Source organism: Carcharodon carcharias, chromosome 21 (assembly GCF_017639515.1).
Source record: "Carcharodon carcharias isolate sCarCar2 chromosome 21, sCarCar2.pri, whole genome shotgun sequence".
In the NCBI taxonomy this organism is placed as follows: Eukaryota; Metazoa; Chordata; class Chondrichthyes; order Lamniformes; family Lamnidae; genus Carcharodon; species Carcharodon carcharias.
In genome coordinates this window covers 9,730,006-9,755,707 of record NC_054487.1, presented here as the reverse complement: position 1 = coordinate 9,755,707, position 25,702 = coordinate 9,730,006, and the positions used below count along the sequence as shown (strand labels likewise).

General features: G+C 42.8%; 1 protein-coding gene across 1 annotated transcript in view; it reads left to right on the top strand.

Annotated features, from left to right (window-relative positions):
* Positions 1-25,702, top strand: part of pdzrn4 (PDZ domain containing ring finger 4) — a 472,024-nt gene that overhangs the window by 342,057 nt on the left and 104,265 nt on the right. The gene's annotated exons all lie outside the window — the stretch shown is intronic.

Below are 25,702 nucleotides of genomic sequence, written 5' to 3'. Positions count from 1 at the left end.
GATGAAACGGGCGGGAGGCTGGTGTGGAGCATAAGCACTAGTATAGACCTGTTGGACTGAATGGCCTGTATCGACGCTGTAAACTCCATGTAACACTATAGCAGCTTCTGGCTTTTTTTTTTGCTTAAACTTCAGAATCAATATGGTACAGCCAGCTGTAAGTTAGAGGCAACTTTATGGTACTTCAAAACATGAGAGATATTGTAGGGAGATTCAGTGAGTGACCCGCTTTGCACCTCGGTACGCTTTGTTACGTTAAAGGCGCCATATAAATGCGAGCTGTTGCAGTTGCTGCTGGAGTCAAAGGCGGACGGATGAAAGAGCCTGAACCAGTGCAGAAATGCTGCAAGTGTGAACCACAGGTGCGGACCGGCTAACCTCGCTGACTCCAGCATCTAACAGGTCGCCCGTCAACCTATTGTTAAACTCCCTCTGGCTCCTTTGAAGGGATGATGCATTGTTACTTCAGCTGAAATATTTCGTGTCTTGTTCAAATCTAGGTTATTCAGAATTTAATTAGTTTTCCACAAATGGTGGTCACTGCCGAAGGGTAACATGGCCCAGAAAAGTTGTTGTGAAGGTGTTCGAGAAAATGCCTTGAATGACAAATATTTAGAATGAAGGTTTACACTCGGACTGATATACCACAGCGCCTTAATAGAATGCGTTATTTTCTAACGGAGGGATGAAGTAACATACACCGTGCTAATGCAGCTTTTCAGGTTATCATAAGACAGACTTATAGAAAGTCTCATGGATTTTTTAAACTGAAATTGGCCACTGAATGCAAATACCGTGAAAGTGTGCGTCTTAAAGTTTCATTCATCAGCTGCTAACAGAAATCCCACTGAATATCGTATTTAAAAACCATATAGAATCCCACAGAAAGAGAGGGAGAGGGAGAGATACTTGGGAGTCACACATTTTAGAGTAGGATGGAAAGGTCGAAGGGTTGTATTGGACCTCCTGTCCGGTATTCCATTGAATATTCCAATAAACCTGCAGGAACGGTTTGCAAATCCTGTTGCTTTTCACTTGCGCTGCACGATTGGTACAACTAGGGAGGTCTCGGCCAAGACATTGATGGTTTCTTTCAGAAGCGATGAAATCGGGTTTCTAGTGTCTCCCCCCCCCGCACGATAATCCGCCCTTCAGGTGTATAAATGGACAAAAACTCAGAATTTTTGAATGTTGATGTACGGTTAAGGGTAAATAGCGAGATAGTGAGCCATCCCTTCCTCTACCCCCACGGCGAGCCGCTTGCCACCTGCTGCCAGTCGGATTGCTGTGCTCGGTTGGAGATTGGTGGTATTGGTGGGGTGGGGTGGAGAGGTGGGTGGTGGTTGGGGTAGGGGGGTGCTTCCATACCCTGCTGCATATGTGGCCCCGGTGCGAGGTAACTGAGCACAGGCTCATCCACAGAACAGTGCTGCCTTCTCCCGTTTCACGCCTCTTAATGAACGCGTGTCATTGGCAGCGTGATCAAAGCCTCATTAGCCGTTTCATAAAAACGATTCTGTGTATTAATTAAATGCAGGAAAACTCTCCCTTTATCACCGTGGAGGGGTTCGGGAGAAAATTAATCGTTAATTGAAGCTGGAGGCAAAAGTGCTGCATGCATTTTATTAAGTACCAGTTGACTGTATTTCTTTAGCATTGATCTACATTCGGAAGAAGCGGGTGTGAAGGGTTTTGCTGCTCCTGATATTTGTCGGCATCATAAGTAATGCAAAGTGCTGCCTTATTTATGTGTGATGCAAATGGTTGTTAATTATACCCAGTAAAAAGGCAGTGGGTCGGAACTGCTTGGTAATAACACGAAGCAGCAAATAAATAAAAATGAAAACTGGTATTAAAAAAACGCTGCAACATTGAGCAGGTCATAAAGCGCCCAAGGGGGGAAGAGAAGACTGAACGTTTTAGGAGCGTCATGTTTTTGGACTTCAGTGTGCCACCGTACTTTAAACCTCAGCACCTGTGTAAACATGTGCTTGCTCAGGTGAAGAGGGGGAAACCCTCTTTGTGTTTATCGTAATTGTTAATATGAGGGAGCCAGGAGCACTAACTCACTGTACAGTAATTTGACTCGGCTCACAGCTCTCTCTCTCTCTCTCTCTGCTTTCTCCCCTAAGCTCTATTGTTGTAAGGAAGAGCCAGATATGATATCAAGGCTTCGCAGCAATTCGACTTGTGACACTGGGTCTGCCCTCCGCAGACAGGCTGTGTTTCAGCCGGCGCTGTTGGCGAGTGACCCTGACAAAGAAGCGTGTGTGGTTTAATCAAGTGCTCTGGTGGTACAGTCCCCTCTCCCAGTCAGCAAGCGGCAGCGGCTAAAGAGACCCGACTTTAAAGGGATCGTCTCCAATGCTGCCAGGCTTCACAGGATCGCAGAATTGTTACGGTGCAGAAGGAGGCCGTTCGGCCCATCGTGCCTGCATCTGCTCTCTGAGCATTTTAACCCCGCGCCAATCTCCTGCCTTTTCCCTGCACATTGTTCCTATTTAAATAAACATTCAATGCCCTCTTGACTACCGCAATCGAACCTGCCTCCACCACACTTCCAGGCAGCGCATTCCAAACCCTAGCTACTCGCTGTGTGAAAAAGTTTTTTCTCACCTCACATTTGCTTCTTTTGCAAAACACTTTAAAACTGTGCCCTCTGGTTCTCGATCTGTTTACCAGCGGGAATAGTTTCTCCCTATCTACTCTGTCCAGGCCCCTCATTATTTTGAAAATTTCTGTCAAGTCTCCTCTTAGCCTTCTCCTCTCCAAGGAATACAGTCTCAACTTCTCCAGTCTTTCCTCATAACTAAAGTGTCTCAACCCTGGAACCATTCTCCTAAACCCCTTCTGCACTCTCTCCAGTGCATTCACATCCTTCCTATAGTGTGGCACCCAGAAGTGTACACAGTACTCCAGCTGAGGTTTGACCAGTGTCTTATATAAGCTCATCATAACCTCCTTGCTGTTGTACTCCATGCCCCTATTAATGAAGCCTAGAAATACTGTATGCTTTAGAAACAGGTCTCTCTACTTGTCCTGCCACCATTTATGACCAATGTACATATACACCCAGGTCTCTGCTCATGCACATCCTTTAGAATAGTATCCTTTACCTTATACTGTCTCTCCATGTTCTTTGTACCAAAGTGCATCAGCTCACACTTCTCCTTACATTAAACTTCATCTGCCACCGATCTGCCCACTCCACCAGTGTGTCAATGTCCTTTTGAAGTTCTACACTGTCCTCCTCACAGTTTACAATCCTTCCAAGTTTTGTGTCATCTGCAAACTTTGAAATTGTTCCCTGCACACCAAGATCTAGATCATTTATATATATCAGGAAAAGCAAGGGTCCCAATACTGACCCCTGGGGAACTCCACTACAAACCTTCTTCCAGCCTGAAAAATACCCATGAACCATTGCTCTGTTTCCTATCCCTCAGCCAATTTTGTATCCACGTTGCTACTGCCCGTTTTATTCCAGGACCTTTAACTTTCCTCAAGTCTGTTGTGTGGCCCTGTATTGAAGGCCTTTTGGACCACATCAACAGCCTTGCCCTCATCAACCATCTCTGTTACCTCTTCAAAAGACTCTAGCAAGTTAATTAGACACAATTTTCCTTTAACAAATCCATGCTGATTATTCCAAATCAATCGGCGTTTTCCATGTGACTATTAATTCTATCCTGAATAATTGTTTCTAGAAGTTTCCCCACCACTGAAGTTAAACTGACTGGTCTGTAATTGCAGGGCAGATCTTGACAACCTTTCTTGAACAAGGGCATAATATTTGCAATTTTCCAGTCCTCCAGCACCTACCCCGAATCCAGGGAACATTGAAAGATTATTGCCCGTGCCTCTGCAATTTCTACTCTTATTTCCTTCAATATTCTTGGATGCATCTCATCTGGTCCCGGTGCCTTATCAACTTTAGTACCGACAGCTTATCCAACACCATCTCCTTATCAATTTTATACCCTTCCAGTGACTGAGTTTCCTCCTCTGTCACTATGACCTGGGCAGCATCTGCCTGGTAAGTAAAGACTTATGCAAAGTATTCATTTAACACCTCAGCCATGCCTCTTGCCTTTATGTATAAATCTCCTTTTTGGTCCCTAATCGGCCCTACTCCCCCTTTTACCACCATTTTACTATTGAAATGCTTATAGAATACTTTGGAATTTCCATTTGCAGTTGCAAACCTGCAGTCGTTTGTGTCATCACAGAATTCTTACAGCACAGAAGGAGGCCACTCAGCCCATTGTGCCTGCACAAACTCACCAAATATGCCATTGCCTTGCCTTCTCCCTGTAACCCTGCACATTCTTCCTTTTCAAATAACAACAGTCTAGTCCCCTTCTGAATGATTGAACCTGCCTCCACCACACTCTCGGGCAGTGCATTCCAGACCCCAGCCACTCGTTGTGTGAAAAAGCTTCCCCTCAAGTTGCTTTTGTTTCCTTTGCCAATCACTTTAAATATGTGGCTACTTATTCTCGATCCTTCCACAAGTAGGAACAGTTTCTCCCGATCCACTCCATCCAGGCCACTCATGATTTGAAAACCTCGATCAAAGCTCCTGTCAGCCTTAGTTTCTTCAATGAAAACAGTCCCAATTTCTCCAAGTGATGTGCAAATGAAACCGAAATAACAGAAATTCAGGTCAATAGCAAAATTGTTGAACTGCTGTGCAGTGATGTGAGAAATTGTTTAGTAATTTCCTTCAGATTTCTATATTTGTGCCTTTCATTGTAACAATCCTATCAGAGATCTGTTAAAGAGTAAGAGTAGCCAGCTCCCTTTCTGGCTGGGTTATTTCCTGTTTGCTGTCCTCCACATTCCCACTGATCTGAGAGCATGGTTTTGGATGGAGGAGGGAATTGGGGGAAGCTGCTTCTCACCCGTGATGTCATGGGTGATCACCATGCCTATTTAAACTGAAAGTGTTTGCAGTTCAACCTTCTGTTGTAATATGCCTTTAAGGGTTAGCAGCATGACATCACTAGAAGGGAAGTGTACCATGTGATTTGATCTTTGTTTCACTTTTGCCTGTGAGCTGCTGATGTCTTCAGTCTGTCTTCAATCTGTCTATCTATGTATAAATGTTCCCATGTACATAGTCTTAATAAATGAACCCACAATGTGTTTACAATCCCTTTCGAGCAATTGGTGCCTTTATATCATTGTAACAATGCAACACCTGTTAAAATTAAGTCTATTTTTTTTCTGTCCACTTTGTGCAAGATGTTTTTTCTCCCCTTTACTGGAGGTGTCGATTCCTTGCCAGGCTTTGGTTCTGGATTTAAATCATGTTTTTTCATTAAATTTCTCAGTTTAGTTTTGAATGTGCCCCCCTTTCCCTCTCCCACCAGCTTCTTCCTTCCAATGCACACTATCCCCTATTTGATACACAGTGAATACACAAGCTGGTGCCAATGTTGAGCTAGTCAGCCACGTGAGAACAAGCCCTGATGCCTTGTCCCTTTTTTTGTTTTCTTTACGTGCTGCAAAGTGGGCAGGACTGCCAACTTTTGTCCAATCTAAAACCAGTGGGGAGAAAGAAAGACTTGCATTTATATAGCACCTTCATTACCACAGGAAGGCCAAAAGTCCTTTACATCTAATGAAGTAAAGTATAGACACTGTTGTAATGTAGGAATGCAGCAGCTAATTTCTATTTGGCAAGGTCCCAGGAACAGCAATGTGTCAATAACTAGATCATCTATTTTTATTGATGTTTGTTGAGGTGTGTGTATGTATGTGTGCGTATATATATATATATTGGCCAGAGCACTGGGAAGAATTCCCCACTTTCTTTCAAGTAATGCCATGGGATCTTTTACACCACCTGTGAGGGCTTTAGTCGCTCATCTAAAAGACGGCACGTCCAAAAACACAGCACTTCCTCAGTACTGCACTAGAGTCTCAATTTGTATTTTCTGTTTAAATTTCTCGCATGGGATTTGATTACACAACCTTCTGTCTCAGGAGAATGAGGTAGCATTTTTATGTTAACAGGAGCGTCCATTAAAAATGTGTGAAATGAATATAATTGCATCAACCATAAAGCAGACCCCTTGCCTAGACCCTAGACCTTGGGTGAATGTGTTTACACCTCATCCTGAACCTTTTTAAAAAAGAAATCAATGACCACAAACCAGACTTTTATTCTCCTCCATAAACTTAAGTTGGTCTGGAACACTGCTGTCTGTATCCTAACTTGCACAACATCCTACTTAACTAAGATAAAAGCAAAATACTGCAGATGCTGGAAATCTCAAAAGAAAACAGAAAATGCTGGAAAAACTCAGCAGGTCTGACAGCATCTGTGGAGAGATAAACAGAGTTTACGTTTTGAGTCCGCATGACTCTTCTTCAGAGCCTTCTTCTGAAGAGCTTGAATGGTTTTGAAAAGTAGGACGGGATTCATTAAAATTGATGCACTGGGAGACAGGGAGCCAGTGGAGCTTGGAGAGAACAGAGGCGTGGGCACATGGGGCTTTGTGTGAACAAGGACTTAGGATGTGGAATTCTTGAGATTGTGGAGGAGGCAGTTAGGGAGAGATTACCATCACAAACACGTCCATCAAGATCATCAAAATCAAAATCAGAAATGATTCCCTTTTGAATGATCAGATTTAAAATGCATCACTTGCCAAAAAGAAAAATCTATTTGTGAGGAAGGGAGGGGGAGGGGTAATTATAACGCCTGTTGTTTTTCCTCTTTGCACTCGCATTCCCTTTTTTTCCCATAATTCTGCAATATTGCTCTTCAGTTCTGTCAGAATTAACGAGGCAAAAAACCCAAACCTGATGGGAATGAAATGAACTTTGACACCCACAACGTTAGTTGGAAAGAAATTTTATATCTGATTTTTCCAACACTGTCATCAGGGCTAAAGTCAAATGTGCAATTTTCCCTCTGTCAAAATGTACTTTATATTTTGAATGAAATGGGAGAAACACCGACTAAAACCTGCATAATTGTAGGTAAAAGACCATCTGCCAATAATTCAAGCATTTGAGTTTGTCTGTCTGTGATGCAGATGAATGAAGGGCTGTTTTAGCCTGATGTTGTGGCCCAAATGTCAGTATGATTGACACTTGGTCCCTGTGTTTGCAAACAGGCAAACGTATTTATTCTGCTAGAAGAAGGAAGAGAAGCTCTAAATGATTTTCAGCCAGGTTTGTGAGGTAAACTATTTTGATTTTTCTCTTCCTGTACTGATGATGCAGTTTTGGCACCCTCTGTGTCCAGTGTAATTCACATTGAAGGAAGAAAGCTACGCTAAACCTTTATGAATTGGGCTTCGGCTGGAGCATTTTATCCAATTTTGGACACAACACCTTATGAAGGATATCAAGGTCTTGGAGAGAGTAAGGAGTAGAATGGTACCAAGGATGAGGGTCTTCAGCTATGTGGGAAGACAAGAGAAGCTGGAATGGTTATCCTAGGAGCAGGGAAGGCCAAGGGGAGATTAAACAGAGGCATTCAAAACAATGAAGGGCTTTGATAGAGGATGTGGATTCAAGTTATTGACAAATGACAGAGGAGAATCATTGTTCTGGTCTAGGATACAATGCTTAAAAGAGTGATTGAAGGAGCCTGTACTAACAGTCTGCCTCAACCTCAACCTGAGCATCCCCTCCCTAATTTCTCTTGGACATGGAGACTTGGAGTGAGAATCCAATTGTTGTTTCAGTTGAAGAAAATGCCCCTGACAGTTTTTGGTATTGCTACACATTCCACATGTGCTCTGGTAACTACGCCCCTGCAGGCTTCAGGATGTAGGTGTTTTAAGGTTTCTGCTTTTTTTTTTCTCCCTGAATGTCATCACCCTCCCCAAATGGCTGAGGAGAAGTGGTCCATGCTCCAGTGTATATGATTTCTTCACCATTCAGTCCTTCATGACCAAAAGAATGACTGCCTTCATATGGCCGTGGTATGTAAGTATGTTGCTGTCAGAGGTGTGGCTATGGTGTAAGTTGGGCGTGAATGACATCTCTATTGCAGCAGCACATCACATTGCTTGCTTTGCACTGTACCAAGGTAAATGAGCACTTGATTCTGGGTAAGTGGGATATTATCTACCATCAAATGCCTAAGAATCATAAAATTTGAGAATGATAGAGTTCCGAAAGAGGCCATTTTGTCCATTATGCCTGTGCTGACTCTTTGAAAGAGCTGTCCAATTAGTCCCACTTCCTTGCTCTTTCCCTGTAGTCCTACATTTTTCTTCCCCTTCAAGTATCTATCCAATTCCCTTTTGAAAGTTTCTATTGGATCTGCTTCCACCACGCTTTCAGGAAGTGCATTCCAGGTCACAATTCTCAATGCAAAATCCTTTCTTTCAAATTGTCTCTCATTCATTTGCAAATCACCTTTCAATTGTGTCTTCTGGTATCAATCCATCTGTCACTGGAAACAGAGTAAATAAGGAGAAACTATCAAAACCCTTCATGATTTTGAACAAGTCTATGTTGTTAATACATGTCAAAAAGAGCAATGTTTCTAATACAAACCCTGGAGAACACCACTCTATGCATCTGTCTAGTCTGAAAAATAACCATCCCTATTTCTATTCTGTTTTTTGTCCCATAGCCAATATTGCACCTGATTGCCACTATCCTTTTAATCATGTGGACAGTTCACCAACCTTATTTACTCCACTATCTGCACTTAGACTGTCTCATGTTTGACTCCTGTCTGATCGCTCGTATGTCTGAACTATTCTTTACTCTCGTTCTAGTTATCTGTCCCAATCCTCGGGGCATCATTTTTCACTTCCCTGAGGTTTCATTCTAGTGGCCAACCCCCTGAAAATTTGTTTACAACCATTAAGAAAGAAAGGACACACGTTAATGTAGCATCATTCATGATCCTGGGCTTCCCAAAGTGCTTTATAGCCAATGAAGTACTTCATTAATGTCGTCATACCTGTCATGTAGGAGACGCAGCAAGATATCACAGGCAACAATGTGATAATGACTAGATAATCTATTTTAGTGATGCTGGTTGAGGGATGTATATTGGCCATCACCTCCTTGAGGGCAACTTAGAATGGTCAATGAAGAATGGTCTTTGCAGCAATGGATAGCTGAGCATCATTCTAAAGAATATTTTCAAAGGTTTCCCTTTTAAATCTGTGGCCCAAACTGCATTTGCAGACCATGAATCCCAGACATCCAGCCCGCGAGGTAAATGCAACTGATTTCTTTATTGTTCGCTTTGCGGCCTTGATGTTTGGAAAGGGCTGTTGTTGACATTTGATCTTGGGTTAAAAACTGTGTCAGGACATCAAGATCTGTTCGTATCAACAACTTGAGATTCTTGCAAATTAATGGGAGTGTTCAGTTTACACTTTACGTATGGCCTGTGGGGATCGCTGGTAATAGACCTAAGTTTGGGCAAAAGTCTTGGTTTCTTCTGCTTAAGATTCAACCTTCAAGCGTACGACCGTACAACAGACAGAATACTACATCTCACAAAGTGAGGCCAGGCGAAAAAATTTCGTTTGCTCGTAAAAGTACCCCGCTAACTCGCCATCACCAGTGAAATATTTCTTGTCTGCTTTGAATAGCCAGAGTGGCCCATTGTGCAGACACACTGATCTGAGACTTCTAAACTGACCTGCCAATCAAAATTTTGCCTGCTATCAATCAGTAAATCAAAAGGATAATCTTGCCTTTCTCTCTTGCACTCTCCATTTTCCCCAGCTGCTGCAAAGATTTATGAACTGCATGCATCGTGTAGTGATGTGACCTCCCCTATCCACCCACGATCTTGAGAACACGACAGTCTGCCTGATGTAGCTGATGCAATTCTGCAAAAGTTGCACAATTTATGCGAGAAAGAAGTGATGGAAACCAGCAAAGCAAGAAACAAAAAAAAAAGAAATTTAAAATAAACACAGACACAGCAAACAAACACGTTGAATGACCTGTTCTACAGCCTGCACTTGGCTGAAGAATTGTGTGGCAGTTGCATGACTTGTCTATTTTCCATCTGTGCCACAGGGAATGTTTTATAACCTTGGACTATGCACGCTGAATGTACCCATCCATCTACCTGTCTCATTCTATTTTGCTTGAATGATGCGCTTCAGATATCAAACAGATGGGAATAGATGGTGATGCTGCGAGTTCATTTTACAATCGAAATAACATTTAAAGTTAAGATTTACAGGACTCGTGTCTGCCTGAAAAGAGTTTAACGTGCAGACTGGTCCATAAAAGATTAAACTTAGAATGATTGGTCTATTAAAGATTAAAACCAGCTCTGTAAAATATTGGATTTATGTCTCTTAAATGTAACATCTGCACTGATTGGTCTATAAAAAGTTACGTTCCCACTGATTGGCATATGAATAATTTAACATTTTAGTTTATAAAGTGCTAAGTCTATGATTGGTCTATAAAACATCAAACTCAACATCTAGAAAGTGTTAACTGTGGAGAACATGGTGCAAATTTAAACTCTCAAAGATAACCAATGGTTTAAGATATACAGTTTCCCCTTTGACCTTTTTATCTTTCACCTTTCACAAGCCTCTTGATGCCCTCATGGCTGCCTTTCTCCTCGGTCTGAATGGTCATCTTTTTTTAATTCATTCATGGGATGTGGACGTCGCTGACTGGGACAACATTTATTGCCCATCCCTAGTTGCCCTTGAGAAGGTGGTGATGAGCTGCCTTCTTGAACTGCTGCAGTCCATGTTGTATAGGTACACCCACAGCACTGTTAGGGAAGGAGTTCCAGGATTTTGACCCAGCGACAGTGAAGGAACAGTGCTATATTTCCAAATCAGGATGGTGAGTGACTTGGAGGGAAACTCCCAGCTGATTGGTGCTCCTATCTAGTGTGTGCCATCTACAAGACACACAGCAAGAATTCACCAAGGCTCCTTCGACAGTATCTTCCAAACCCACGACCGCTACAATCTAGAAGGACAAAGGCAGTGGTCGTGGGTTTGGAAGGTGTTGTTGAAGGAGCCTTGGTGAAGTCCTGCAGTGCATCTTGTAGATAGTACACACTGCTGCTCCAGTGCGTTGGTGGTGGAGGGAGTGAATGTTTGTGGATGGGGTGCCAATCAAGCGGGCTGCTTTGTCTTGGATGGTGCCAAGCTTCTTGCGTGTTCTGGGAGCTGTACTCAGCCAGGCAAGTGGGGAGCATTCCATCACACTCCTGACTTGTGTCTTGTAGATGATGGACAGGCTTTGGGGAGTCAGGAGGTGAGCTATTCATCCAGTCTCTGCCAGTGCTCCTGCACAGTTACAGAGAAGCATATTTCAGTCTTTTTCCAATCTGGGATTGAGACAGCTGTCTGCACCCACTCACTGCAGATGAACGAACTACCTTAAAATTTATGATAATTTACCAAAACAGCCAAACTAGTTGTGGTGATGAGTAGCAAGACTCTTCAATTGTGCAGCCTTGTAGATTAGTTTTTGTTTGATCCACGTCCATACCTAATCATTTTTTAGTATTCTCAGTGTCTTTTAAATATTATGAGGTGTTGCTGATGGGTCATGTAGAGTGTGATGTTTAGCTGTTTACCTGGCCACTGCTTAGGGAAATCCAGGCACTTGCTGTTGATGGTAAGTTATTGAGGTAAATTCAAACAAGCACCAAGATGTAGCTTGGCTGGAGGTAAGAAGGGCCCTCCCTGTCAGATCCTCCCTACACGCCCAGAGTCTCACCTCCTCTGCACATTGCTAGCACGGGAACTGTGGTGGGGTATGTCTGTGGCATTGACATACGGAAAATGGATAACAACCCTTGTTCCCAGGGACGCACACCGGGTTGAGTATCAACTGCTACTGGAGAACCATTACCTCAGTGAAAGGTGCTCTTTGGTCGGTTGAGAACTCGCTGGTCTGCCAGTGTAATGATTGTTCACAACAGAGTGTTGCAGACTGGCACATTCCCAGGTACAGGACAATGTGCTGAGGGATGGACTAAAGCTTGGAGCAGCTGCTGCAGTGGCACAATGGGGAAAGGGCTCTGTCCAATGCCTTTCAGCCATAGTGCATGAGGGGCTGGGAATTAGGTAAAAACCCATCAGGCTGTATGTTTGATATGTGATAAAGCTTGTAAACATTAATGTGGTGATTAATAAGTATGGGAAGAAATTGATTTATGTAATGCCAACTTTGAATCGTCGTGTAATGTATGTTTGAAAGATTTATGACTTAAGAATATTTTTGGAAAAAAGAAAAGGTAAATTAGAGGTCAGTAAATTGCTGATAAATTTTGAGCTGTATGTCAGAAGAACCTGGGTGAAATACCTGACTTTATTTTAAGACAGTGTTTCTCCCTCCACAGCCACGGTTAGCATTTCAGGCTAATGACCTTTTCATTAGAATGTCAGAGAGTTCTGATGAAAGATCATTGACCTAAAACGTTAACTCTCTCTCTCTCTCTCTCTCTATCTCCACGGATGCCACCAGAGCTCCTGAGTAGATCCAGAATTCTATAGATAAAAACAAAAAAACTGCGGATGCTGGAAATCCAAAACAAAAACAGAATTACCTGGAAAAACTCAGCAGGTCTGGCAGCATTGGCGGAGAAGAAAAGAGTTGACGTTTCGAGTCCTCATGACCCTTCGACAGAACTTGCGTTCGAGTCCAAGAAAGAGTTGAAATATAAGCTGGTTTAAGGTGTGTGTGTGGGGGGCGGAGAGATAGAGAGACAAAGAGGTGGAGGGGGGGGTGTGGTTGTAGGGACAAACAAGCAGTGATAGAAGCAGATCATCAAAAGATGTCAATGACAATAGTACAATAGAACACATAGGTGTTAAAATTAAAGTTGGTGATATTATCTAAACGAATGTGCTAATTAAGAATGGATAGTAGGGCACTCAAGGTATAGCTCTAGTGGTTTTTTTTATATAATGGAAATAGGTGGGAAAAGGAAAATCTTTATAATTTATTGGAAAAAAAAAGGGAAGGGGGAAACAGAAAGGGGGTGGGGATGGGGGAGGGAGCTTACGACCTAAAGTTGTTGAATTCAATATTCAGTCCGGAAGGCTGTAAAGTCCCTAGTCCTATGGCACCACCCCATGCCCACGCAAAAGATGCAACACCTGCCCCTTCACTTCCTCTCTCCTCACCGTCCAAGGACCCAAACACTCCTTTCAAGTGAAGCAGCATTTCACTTGCATTTCCCCCAACTTAGTCTACTGCATTCGTTGCTCCCAATGTGGTCTCCTCTACATTGGAGAGACCAAACGTAAACTGGGTGACCGCTTTGCAGAACACCTGCGGTCTGTCCGCAAGAATGACCCAAACCTCCCTGTCGCTTGCCATTTCAACACTCCACCCTGCTCTCTTGCCCATATGTCTGTCCTTGGCTTGCTGCATTGTTCCAGTGAAGCCCAACGCAAACTGGAGGAACAACACCTCATCTTCCGACTAAGGACTTTACAGCCTTCCGGACTGAATATTGAATTCAACAACTTAAGGTCGTAAGCTCCCTCCCCCATCCCCACCCCCTTTCTGTTTCCCCCTTCCCTTTTTTTTTTCCAATAAATTATAAAGATTTTCCTTTTCCCACCTATTTCCATTATATATAAAAAAAAACCACTAGAGCTATACCTTGAGTGCCCTACCATCCATTCTTAATTAGCACATTCGTTTAGATAATATCACCAACTTTAATTTTAACACCTATGTGTTCTATTGTACTATTGTCATTGACATCTTTTGATGATCTGCTTCTATCACTGCTTGTTTGTCCCTACAACCACACCCCCCCCCTCCACCTCTTTGTCTCTCTATCTCTCTGCCCCCCACACACACACCTTAAACCAGCTTATATTTCAACTCTTTCTTGGACTCGAACGCAAGTTCTGTCGAAGGGTCATGAGGACTCGAAACGTCAACTCTTTTCTTCTCCGCCGATGCTGCCAGACCTGCTGAGTTTTTCCAGGTAATTCTGTTTTTGTTCCAGAATTCTATTCTTGCTGCAGATGCCGAAAATCTGAAATCGTTTGCTTTTCTTTCTTTTGTTTTAAGATTGTTTTGCATTTAGAACACGAAGGATGTGCATAGGTATTTTTTTTATGATTTTTAACTTGCTTTTCAGACGTAACCCCTGTCATTTGCTTGATTTGTGCAACATTATCTTTAAATTATTGTTCCATCTGTCTCTGTTAGGAACACCATTTGGTTTCTCCTTTTCAATGTGCCAATTAGATAGTGACACTAATGATGAATGCATTGCTGATTGAGACTTCAGCTAATATATGGACAACAGATTATGTTAATAGTGTAAACATCTCCTATCCCACTGTCCAAAGAGTCATCATTATGCAGTATTCTTAACCCAGAATGCTGACCCCAAGCAAAGTTGATGGAGGGTGAATCTTTGATCAAATATCTAAAGCACACAGCACAGCCAAATTTGCTAGGATTTGGGGAGAGAAAGAAAAACTGGCAGAAACCCGAACTAGTAATGGAAGATTATGGAAGAGTGCAATCTGAGGGAAATAACCTTTAATCCATGAGACTTTTTGAGATACTGATTTTTTTAAAAATTATTTCTCGGGATGTCAGAGTCGCTGGCTTGGCCAGCATTAATTGCCCCTTGAGAAGGTGGTGGTGAGCTGCCTTCCTGAACCGCTGCAGTGCATTTGGTGTAGGTACACCCACAGTGCTGTTAGGGAGGGAGTTCCAGGATTTTGACCCAGCGACAATGAAGGAACGGCGATATATTTCCAAGTCAGGATGGTGAGTGACTTGGAGGGAAACTTCATGGTGGCGGTGTTCTGATGTGTCTGCTGACCTTGTCCTTCTAGATGGTAGTGGTCGTGGGTTTGGAAGGTGCTGTGCCATGATGACCACAGTATTTTATAGCTTCCTGTCAGCCTTCAGTGTGGATATTTACCTACTTAGAGTGTGGGAGATTGCAAACACGTACATGAGAAGTGCACACTAAGGATGATAGGCCTGAGTTTCATCCATAAACTTGGCAACATTTACCACAGGGCAAATATAATGGCATATTGGTTTGAGAATTTCCATTGTATCTGGAAGAATTGAAACAAGCTTACCCATTACCTGTGTCGCTAAAGGAGTGCAAATACAGAATAACAGTTATATGACTGCACTGAACATCTTTCAATTTTCTTCTAGAGTTTTCCGCTTCAGTTAATTTTATTTTTGTTTTCCAGTTGTATTTTTTTTTAACCTTTTGTTTCTTCACCAATCATGCTCCCCCGTCTCATCTGCTAACAACTTTCTCCCCAACCATGTTACACCAAAACCAAATCTGATACAGCTACAATTACAGTTTCTCACCCAACTCGATATATTTCCTGAAAAGACAATGAACACACGAGTTCAGCAGCTGAAGAGAAATATAACTGCAAACTTTCCCACAAAATTAACTGCCGATCTTCCCATTGCTAGAGGTGATTGTGGGTGGGTGTGAGTGAGAGAGTTTTCTGTGGAGGGTGAGAGTTATAAATTTCTCTATCCATATCTTCCATTATTCCTTTTTTGATGTTATCTATCAGTAGTTGATGTGCCTCCATGGTGCACTCAAATATTTGTTGAATTTTTTGAAGGATTCAAGCTCTGGTTTCCTTCTCCAAAATACATAGTGAATCTCTTGAATTTGTTAATTTTCTTAACAGATAAAGAATTTATGTCCAGTTTTTTTCACTTGAGTTTAAATTGTAGTGTTTGACCTCTAATTCTGTGGTTTACTAGTTTAACAATGTAGCCACTACACATCGGTACCCACCTGGGTCTGTGAGTCTGTCCTTGAATTAAGGTCTCATTCCAGTAATCTGAATGCAGGAAAGTAATTTATATTTATTTTGCACCCTTTGGACTATTGTCCATGGAGATTGTCATCCAACAGCAATTGTAAAAATCCAGTACTTGAATGCTCTGTCCTGAGACAGGGAACATTAAACCCAGGAAAGTAAAGGTACCTCTCACTGCATTGTTCCATTTAGTGATGAGGATTACCAACCCCCCCCACCCAGCCCAGATTGTCTTCTCGATACTACTACAAGCAACTCGGAATAAAAGTCATAAGGAACTTTTTGAAATATATTTTTTTCAATTTCAACACTTAATTCAAAGAGTGCAATTGGGAGAAAAGGTGTTCGACTGAATCTATTCTGGTCCATCCGGTTCAGTCTGTTTGCTTTCCCATTGGTGAGTGAAAGAGACTACAAGGATGGACATGTCCTGGATTCAGGGTAGAGGATTGGCGGCTGCTGGTGGGAGATCATGTGATGAAATCCCCTGGAATTGGTCCAGAGTTGGCAACCCTAATAGTGACATCAGCAAAACACAGTAATCAGAGGACGTTCCTGATAAGTGATGGAACTGGCTGAACCTTACTGAAGGAGGTCATGGATCCACTGGCCATTTGTTTATATTAAGCTGGTGAGAGGACAATGGATAAAATTCAGTAAATGGCAACTGCCCTGGACATGGCCAACACCAGCCTAACTCTCACTTTAGAACCCTCCATTCTTGAAGTGATATTATTGACTAACTTTTGTGTGGAGAGTGGGTTCTGGTTGATGAAGTAAGACAGACAGCAGAGCTAAACTACAAAACTGCATTTGAACTTGCTGTAGCTCTGTGTGCTGTCGCCTATCACCGATCTTCAGTCTTTCACTAAAGAGAGCAGATAGCTCATTAAATTGACATTATTTGAAGAAAGCTCCACGACCAATTAAAAGCTGTCTGGGGGAAAAAAAATTTGCTCCTTTTTTTTTGCCACTGCTTGTGTGCAATTTGCAAAATCTGCTAACGTCTATCTTCTAGATCAGCGGTGGTGTGTGTGATCTTAGTTCCACTTCATTACATCCTAGTGGAGTGATGATAAATTCTGCTTCAAAAGGGGTTTTTGCATCCACATCAAAGTGATTTAACATTCAAAGGTCACTAATCACTCTGCCTTTCAGTTTAGCTGTCGGAAAAAGCCTTTCTTAATTTTTTTTTCTCTTACTAACCAGCAACCCTCTCCCCTCCCCACTTCTTTGCTAATTTCATTTTAATTAAACTTCAAATTAATTTCAGCTATTGGGTTTTAAAATGGTTGGCGCAGAGTACAAGTGCTGTGCGTGCTTTTTAGCTTGGGGGGGGCACTGGCTGTCGTTATCTCACGTACCTCGCACACTGTCAGCTCCATCTTTTCAACATAGTGATGTTTTGCAGAAATTGAAATGAAGAGAGAGAGAGAGGGACATGGGGGTGGAAAATGAGAGCTCATGTAAGTTATGCTGCAACGGATTGCGAGTTTCTATTGTGTGTGTGAGCTGGGGAGCAGAATTGAGAATTTTACAGAGATCAGGTACATCAAGCTTGCTCCCTGACTTGGGTCAAACCAACCCTAACCTTTGACGATAAAAACAAAAAAAACTGCGGATGCTGAAAATCCAAAACAAAAACAGAATTACCTGGAAAAACTCAGCAGGTCTGGCAGCATGCTGCCAGACCTGCTGAGTTTTTCCAGGTAATTCTGTTTTTGTTTCTAACCTTTAAAGAGTTGGCTCTGGAGAGTCCGAGGTGTGGCGATGAGTTTCCGTGTTGGCCACACACCGAGCTGACCAAAAATAACCTGAATTCCCAAATTGTCCGAGGGCACCCCTTCAGCTCCGATACGGTCCACACTGCGCATCCGCTGCTATTCGTCCCTCACCCCCTTACACACCCTCCACCGCTGCCTAGCCCAGGGCTCCACAATCTCCCATTGCCCCCACTTGCTGGAGCCGACTCAACCAGCCCTGCTTTCAAAGTGCAGCAACGATGTGAATGGGTGGGTGACATAACAAAGCCGGTTTGTGGCATCCGATGATACGAAGCTGGGCCCGTAGACAGCTCACAGCCCGCAACGTTGAATAACCCTTCCCCTTGTACGGAGCAGCACATTACAGCAGCTCACGCTATTCCTTCCCAATTAACTGTGCTAATGAGTCCTTTGTTTTCCGGGGACAGGAATAGATTTAACCAGCCCCTAATTAATACGACCTTTGATGCGAAAGGAGGAATTAAAGGAAATGGTGCTCTTTGATTAATTTAATTAGTGCTGATCTGCATTGCCACTCAAGTGCCTTTACAGTTACAGCTAACTGTGGCATTCAGATCGCAGTCAGGCCTCTTTTGTAACTTTAAATTCCGTGTTTTACTCTCCTCTCCATCATCTGCCTCTGTTGTTTCCCCTCATTAGTCATTCTAGCCCATGGAGATGTCAGCCTTTACTATCAGCCCTGACATTTCAAAGCTCCCTGGGATAGGATGGGGTGGTGGCAGGGTCTGCCCATTCCTCTGGAATGGCAAAACAAAAAAAAAAGGTCGCAAAGCCCATGAAAGCCCCTTTCCTCATCAGCTACAACTCCCTATCTGTAGGTGGGAGCAGGCCCACTACCCAGGACACTAGCTCTTAAAGACAGACCGTGAATTGGGACAAAGAGTGAAGTGAGCACTATAAGCTTCGATGACAATGGAAGATGCGCATGACTCCACAGGTCATTCCCAGTGCTCTCTGCACTGGCTGATAAGGCCACATTTGACAGTGGCTAATGCTGCTGTCGACACACCTCCTAGGCCTGCCGCAGAGGCAGCGTGCTTTTGGAAACAGATGATAAGGAACACAATGAATTAACCAACAAATGCTGGCCTGATAAAACGCAGTAATTTGCATTACACCACAAGAAAGCCCTACTCCCAGTGGTAGGAGCCGCACACCTATTTTGGAAGTGTTAGTCTGCCACTGATAGCTGACGAGAGACCTTTCAGCCTGCAGTGAGATAAGTGGTAACCAGAATGCTTTGCTTGGTTTTGCACTTAGCTGAAACATCACAAACAATGTACTGAGATAAACAGACATCTATAGAACCACTGATAGGCACAGTTTACAAAGAAGTCTGGCCAGTCCTGGATTTGCGTGAGTCCAGACCTGAAAAATCCATTGGAAAAATGACTTGGAATATATGCTATTTACAGGCTTTTTAAAAAATAAATGTCTGTTAGCTTTTTTCTCCTAAAAGTGCGGGCTATTTCTGGGACACAATTGGTCAGTGGGCTGCCTCCCCTCTGTTTGATTGTGAAAGGCAGCACAGCCAAACTTGGGCCTGTCCTTGCCTTGGATTGCAAGCCAGAATAGCTACTTATTTTCCTTCCCTCGTCCTGGCTGAAGCCAGTTGTGGTATCCTCATCACCCCTGCTACCAAAATCAGTGTAGGCAGGGCAAGCAAACGCGATGTCTTTCAGACCTCTCGAGCTCCACGAAGGTTACAAATCGAATTCAAGCTCTTTGTTAGTTTGTAGATGTTAAAACGGTTTCAATCAGTTGGTGTCCCTCTGATTTGGACCGGACGTGTGTGGAGGAAGACCATGGTGCTTGTTGGAAGTAAGCAGCACAATTCCTGATGGGGAGAAGACGGTACAGTGGTCATGTCACTGGGCTAGTAATCCAGAAGGCTCAGACTAATGCTCTGGGGTCATGGGTTCAAATCCCACCATGGTAGCCGGTGGAATTTGAATTCTGTTAGTAAATCTAGAATATAAAGCTAGTCTCGCTAAATGTGTCTATGAAACTATTATCAATTTGTTGTAAATGCCCATGTGGTTTAATAATGCCCTTCAGGGACGGAAATCTGCCTTCGTGGTCTGGCTTGCATGTGACTCCAGACCCACAGCAATGTGGTTAGCTCTTAACTGCCCTCTGAAATAGCCGAGTAAGCTATTCAGTTCAAGGGCAATTAGGGATGGGCAACAAATGCTGACTCGCTGGTGATGCCCACAACCCATCAAAGAAAAAGAAATTGTCAATAGCAGCATCCAAGCTGAGCTCTGTAAACATCTTTTCATTCACTCTTGGGCTGTATGCAGCGCTGACGAGATCAACCATCTCATTACGACCCACGAAGCTGATGGATGGCTCCCTCCTTGAGCGGCATTGGCGGTTTTGATGCAATAGAATTGCATGCCAGGTCACCTTTGGTGGGTAGTTAAGAAATAACCATGTTGTTGTTAAGGCTGGGGCAGATTAGGGTCAGGATGGAAGATTTTTTTTCCTTGAAAAAGCAAGACTGAATCAATTGTTTTCTTAACCTCAAAATCAGCAACTTCATTGTCACTTTTAATCATGTCTTTTCTTTAAACTGAACTCAAATATTCAAACTACCATAGTAGGATTTAAGATGGCATTGTATAGATGAATTAGTCCAGGCCCCTAAATTATTGCTCCAGTAACATGGCAGAGCACACTCGTGTAGTGGTTATTATTGCTTAAATAGGAATGAATAGCCACAGTAGATCAGTACTATGCAGAATTTCCCCAGAGCAATCTGGTTTGGAGTTAAGACTTTGAGTTCAAAACTAGATTCACTGTCCGTGCTGATCAGTGCCCAGCATCGAAATGAGTAATGTTGGTGCTCTATTGTAAAGACTATGGTTACCTTTCACTATCTTAAGACTTTAATCAGAAGTGTTGCAGTTAATTTGGTGAAGTGCGCCTCAGTTGTTCACAGTTCAGTTTTCAGCAACAATATCAAACTAGTGGAATCATGATCTCTTCAATTTAATGTCAGTTCTGCACAAGTAATATATCTGCACTGTAGAGTTCACACTGTAGATACAATATAGACAAGACAGGGTTTTCTGTACTGTGGGGATCGGCAAATTATTTGAATATGCACAAATTTAGCTACTTTCATCTTGGATAAGAGACACAATTCTACCACTGGGATGCCAAATACAAGAATTGGTGCAAAAAGGGCATTTTACCTCCTTTCTATGCAGCAACCCCAAAAATAAAAGTAAATGGAATGATTTAATTGAAATGTGTAATGGCTCCCACATCCAAATGAATTTATATAGTTGCACATTAGAGAAATTGGTACCTGTTATCCATGAGAAAGACTTGTACATATTTTGCACCCTTCCTGACCTCAGGACTTCTCAGTGATTTGCAGTACTTTTGAAGTATCCATTATTGATATGTTAGAAGTATGGCAGTCACTTTGCACAGAGCAAAGTAAAACTGCTCAGAAAATCTGTTTCTTTTTAGGTGATATTGGTTGACGGATAAATGCTGGCTAGTTACACTGGGGATGACACCCTTATCCTTCTTCAAATAGTACTATGTGATCCTCCATTCATATCTGAGGGGACAGATGGATCTTCCATCTTAATGCTGCATCTGAAAGATTGCACCTCTGATACTCACTCAATGCTGGAGCACCAGCCAATATCTTGTGTTCAGGTCCCTAAGCTGGGATGAACTCACAACATTCTGACAACAAGGCGAGATTGCTACCACTGAACCATGGCTGGCACTAAAACATGAGTTGCGGGCTCCTGCTGGTGTCTTCAAATGGGCAATGGTTAATATTTTATTCTAAAGTTTCATCCTTGGAATTCTGGATTTCAATTCTGACAATATTCAGAAGATAATGTTGTGGTAATATTGTCTTACATTTTGGTCCCACTATATATAAGTGAGTTCAATAAAGAAAATTACAATTTACCTTCCCTCTGCCCAGGCGCAGGGAGGAAATTCCAAAGTTGAGTACATAATCCAACAGCTTTTACAAGAGCTTCTATACCAGATTTTTTTTTTCCGCCCAATCAAAACAAATTCTTCACCTTGTTTGCCAAATCTGTTCTTCACTTTTGCCCATCTGAGGCAGGGGCATTGTGATGGTTTGGCGGGGGGGGTGGTGGTGGGGTTGCAGGGGAAGGTGGTGGTGTGCCTGGCACCATAGATTTGGTAGGTAGCTAAGAGGTGGAATCTCATGGAGGTGATAGGGATCTCGACCACCGACTAGAGAACGGGCGAGACTCTACGGCGCCTCTTTTAAAGAAGACCCGCCACGCCTTGTGCCACTCGGGCACTTGACGCGCCAATAGCGGGCCTTCTCCAGAGGTCAAGTACCCAGAGGATGGAAATTCCATCTGCAGAGAGCTGCTGACCAATCAGAGACTAGAGAAGATTGGAAAACGGGGCAAGTGGAGAGGCAGTTGGGAGTCGGAAAATTCCATGAGAAAATGTAGTGAGATCACAGCGAAGGAGCAATTTGGTTGGCTGGAGAAGAAGCTAGCTGCTTGGTGACTGTCTAGTAAGTGGTTAAGGTTTATTCAGTTCCTAGGGTTTAAAATAGTATAGGCACTGTACTTTCGTAAGTTGATTGGCTGGTCAGCATTTAGTGTTGAGGACAGTGTGTTAATAGTCAGCTTAGGACACAGGAGTTAAGGTATATTTATAAATAAAATAGAACTAAAACTTTAAAATTGAATGAAATATTTAAAGTAAACACCTAAAACATATACCTGTGTGGTTAAGAAATGTGTAACATTCGGTTATCAGTGATACTAGCATTAAATAAGCACAGTAAATTGTAACATACATAGGAATTACTCTGTTAATTAAGAAAATAATTAAATTGAATTAACAAAATAACATAAATAGCAATGGTAGAATGGGTGTTATGTTGCAGCTGTGGAATGTGGGAGCCTTTGGATGCCAAGGCGATCCAGGACAAACACTGTAGAAAGTGTAAGCAGCTAGAGAAATCCCGGATCAGAATTTTTGATCTGGAAGCCAAATTGCAAATGCTGCTCAACATAAGGGAGGGTAAGAAATACCCAGATACTTTGTTCCAGAAGATGGTCACACCTCTTAGAGTAGGGTTGCCTGTTTTGGTCAGCAGTGAGGGGCAGGAGGCTGTGACCGTGAGTGAGGCAGGTAAAGGGATTGAGCAGAGAGTAGGGGAGGAGCCTCAGACTTTGCAGTTGTCAAACAGGTTTGAAGTGCTCACAACCTGTGGACAAAAGCATGGTCTGCAAGATGGATGGGAAGGCTGGTCATGGTGCCATGATGCAGGAAGCTGTTCAAGCTGTGGGGAGCAAACAGGGACGTAATGGTAGTAGGGGATACTAGAGTGGGGGGGATTGATACTGTTCTCTGCAGTAAAAAGGAAGAGTCCAGATGGTTGTGTTGTCTGCATGGTGCCAGGGTTTGGGACATCTGCTCAGGGCTGGAGAGAAACTTGCAGTAGCAGGGGAAGGATCTAGTTGTCATGGTCGATGTAGGTACCAAAAACATCGGTAGGACAAGGAAAGAGGTTCTGCATAGTCAGTATGAGGAGCTGGGTACCAAATTAAGAAGCAGAACCTCAAAGGTAATAATCTATGGATTATTACTTGAGCCACTTGCAAATTGGCATAGAACAAATAAGAGTAGAGAGATGAGTGCGTGGCTGAAAGACTGGTGTGGGAGAAGTGTGTTCCGGTGTGTGGGGCACTGGCATCAGTGCTGGGGAAAGTGGGGGCTGTACTGTTGGGACAGTCTACACCTGAACCATGCTGGAATGAGTGTTCTTGTGAATTGCATAACTAGGAAAGTAGAAAGGGTTTTAAATTAAGTTGTGGGGGCAAGGGATCAAATTTGGGAAGATGTGATAAATTAAAGAGTAGAGTCAAGGTAAGAAAGGAAGGTATTAATTTGGCAAATGACAAACAGACCATGACAGGAGGGGACAAAGAGTACAAGTCTAAGAGTAAATGAATAGAAAAGGTTAGAGGTTACAAAAATAATAAAAGGACAAAACCTAAGGCTCTGTATTGGAATGCACGTAGCATTTGAAACAAAAGTTGAACTAATAGTGAAAATAGAGATGAATAAGTACAGAGATGAATAAGTACAATCTAATAGATAATGCAGAATGGCATAGATTGAGACCTGAATATTGGAGAGCGTGTGACTTTTAGGAAGGATAGGAAGTTAGGAAAAGATGGAGGAGTGGCTCTTTTAATTAAGGATGACACCAACACAATAGAGAGGGAAGGCCTAAGACCAGGAAACCAGGATATAGAAGCAGTTTGGGTAGAGATGAGGAATGATAAAGGCAAGAAGTCGCTTGTGGGAGTGGTGCAAGGTCCTCTAACGGTATTGCAGTAGGATGGGGTATCATAGAAGAAATAGTGGAAGCATGTCAGAAAGATATGGCGATTATCATGGGGGATTTTAACCTACATATAGACTGGAACAACCAGGTGGGCAGAGGTAGCATAGATAACATTCATAAAATGTTTTTGGGATAATTTCTTAGAACAGCACATTCTGGAGCCAACCCGGTAGCGGGCTACACTGGACCTAGTATTGTGCAATAAGATAGGATTAATTAATGACCTCATAGCGAAGGCACCACTAGGTAGCAGTGGGCATAACATGATTGAATTTTACAGTCCGTTTGAGGGAGAGAAGACTAACACTGACACTAGTATTTTTAACTTAAATAAGGGAAATTACGAAGGCATGAAAGCAGAGCTGGCTAAAGTGAACTGACAATTTAGGTTAAGGGATAGGTCCATAGAGATCATTTAAGGAGATATTTCAGAATACACAGAATAGATACATTCCAACAAGAAAGAATAATCTCAAGGGTGGATTCACCATCCATGGCTAACTAAAAAATTTAAAGATAATATTAAACTTAAAGAGAAAGCATATAATTGTGCAAAGATTGGGTGGCTGGTCAGAAGGTTGGACAGAATGTAGAAAACAGTAAAGATTAATAAGGAGGGAAAAATTAGAATACCAGAGAAAGCTTGCTAGAAATATAAAGTCAAAGGGCAGAATTTCCTGCCTGTCAGGCAGGCAGGCCCAACCCAATCTCCGGTGGGTATGGAGCCGATCCCTGTCGGAGAAGCGGGCCCCACCGCCATTTTATGTGGGCGGGCCAATTAAGGCCCGCCCAGCGTGATGTCAGGCAGGAAGCGCTATGCGCTCCCTGTGCGGGCATTGGGGGTTCCCTGAAAGCGAGAGTGTGCTCTTTCACGCATGCGCACGACAGACCGCACATCTCCCTGAGGCTAAGTGCAGCCTCAGGGAGATCGCCTGGTATTTTAAAAATATTAAAAATAGAAAAAACAAATCCCCTACATGTCCCCCTCATTTGACAATGTCACATGAGTTGGGATATGTTCGTAATTTACAGAGTAACTTTATTAAAATTTTTAAAACCCTGCATGAAGCCTCATCCCGCCAGTGGATGAGGCTTCATGTTTTCTCTATTTGTCACCGGGGCTCCTGGCCTGACCTTAAGGTTGGATGGGCAGGTCCTTCAATTGTTTAAATGATCCTGTCAATGGCCTCAATTGGCCATTGACAGGTCGGCGGGCCCACAGCTGATTTTGCTGCGCCCCCACCTTCCTGAAAATTTAAATGGGGCGGGATGAAGTCGGGGGTTCTGCCCAACATCATCCCACGTCATTTTACGTGTCGGCGAGTTGGCCCCGCCCCCGGCTCGCCAACAGCAAAATTCTGCCCAAAGAGTTTCTATAGATACTTAAATAAGAAAAGCGTTAACAAAGTGAGTGATGTTCTTATAGAAAGTGAGTCTGGGGAATTAATAATGGAAAATAAGGAGATGGCAGATGAAGTGAACATGTACTTTGCATCGGTCTTCAGTATAGAAGATACAAGTTACATCCAGAAATAGCTGTAAATCAGGAAGTGGAAGGGAGGGGGGAACTCAAGAAAATTATAATCACCAGGGAAGTGGTAATCAGCAAATTGTTGGAACTGTGGGTTGACAAATCCCCGGGACCTGATGGATTTCATCCTAGAGTCTTAAAAGAAATGGCTAGTGAGATAGTTGATGTGTTGGTTTTAATTTTTCCAAAATTCACTAGATTCAGAGAAGGTTCTTTAGATTGGAAAATA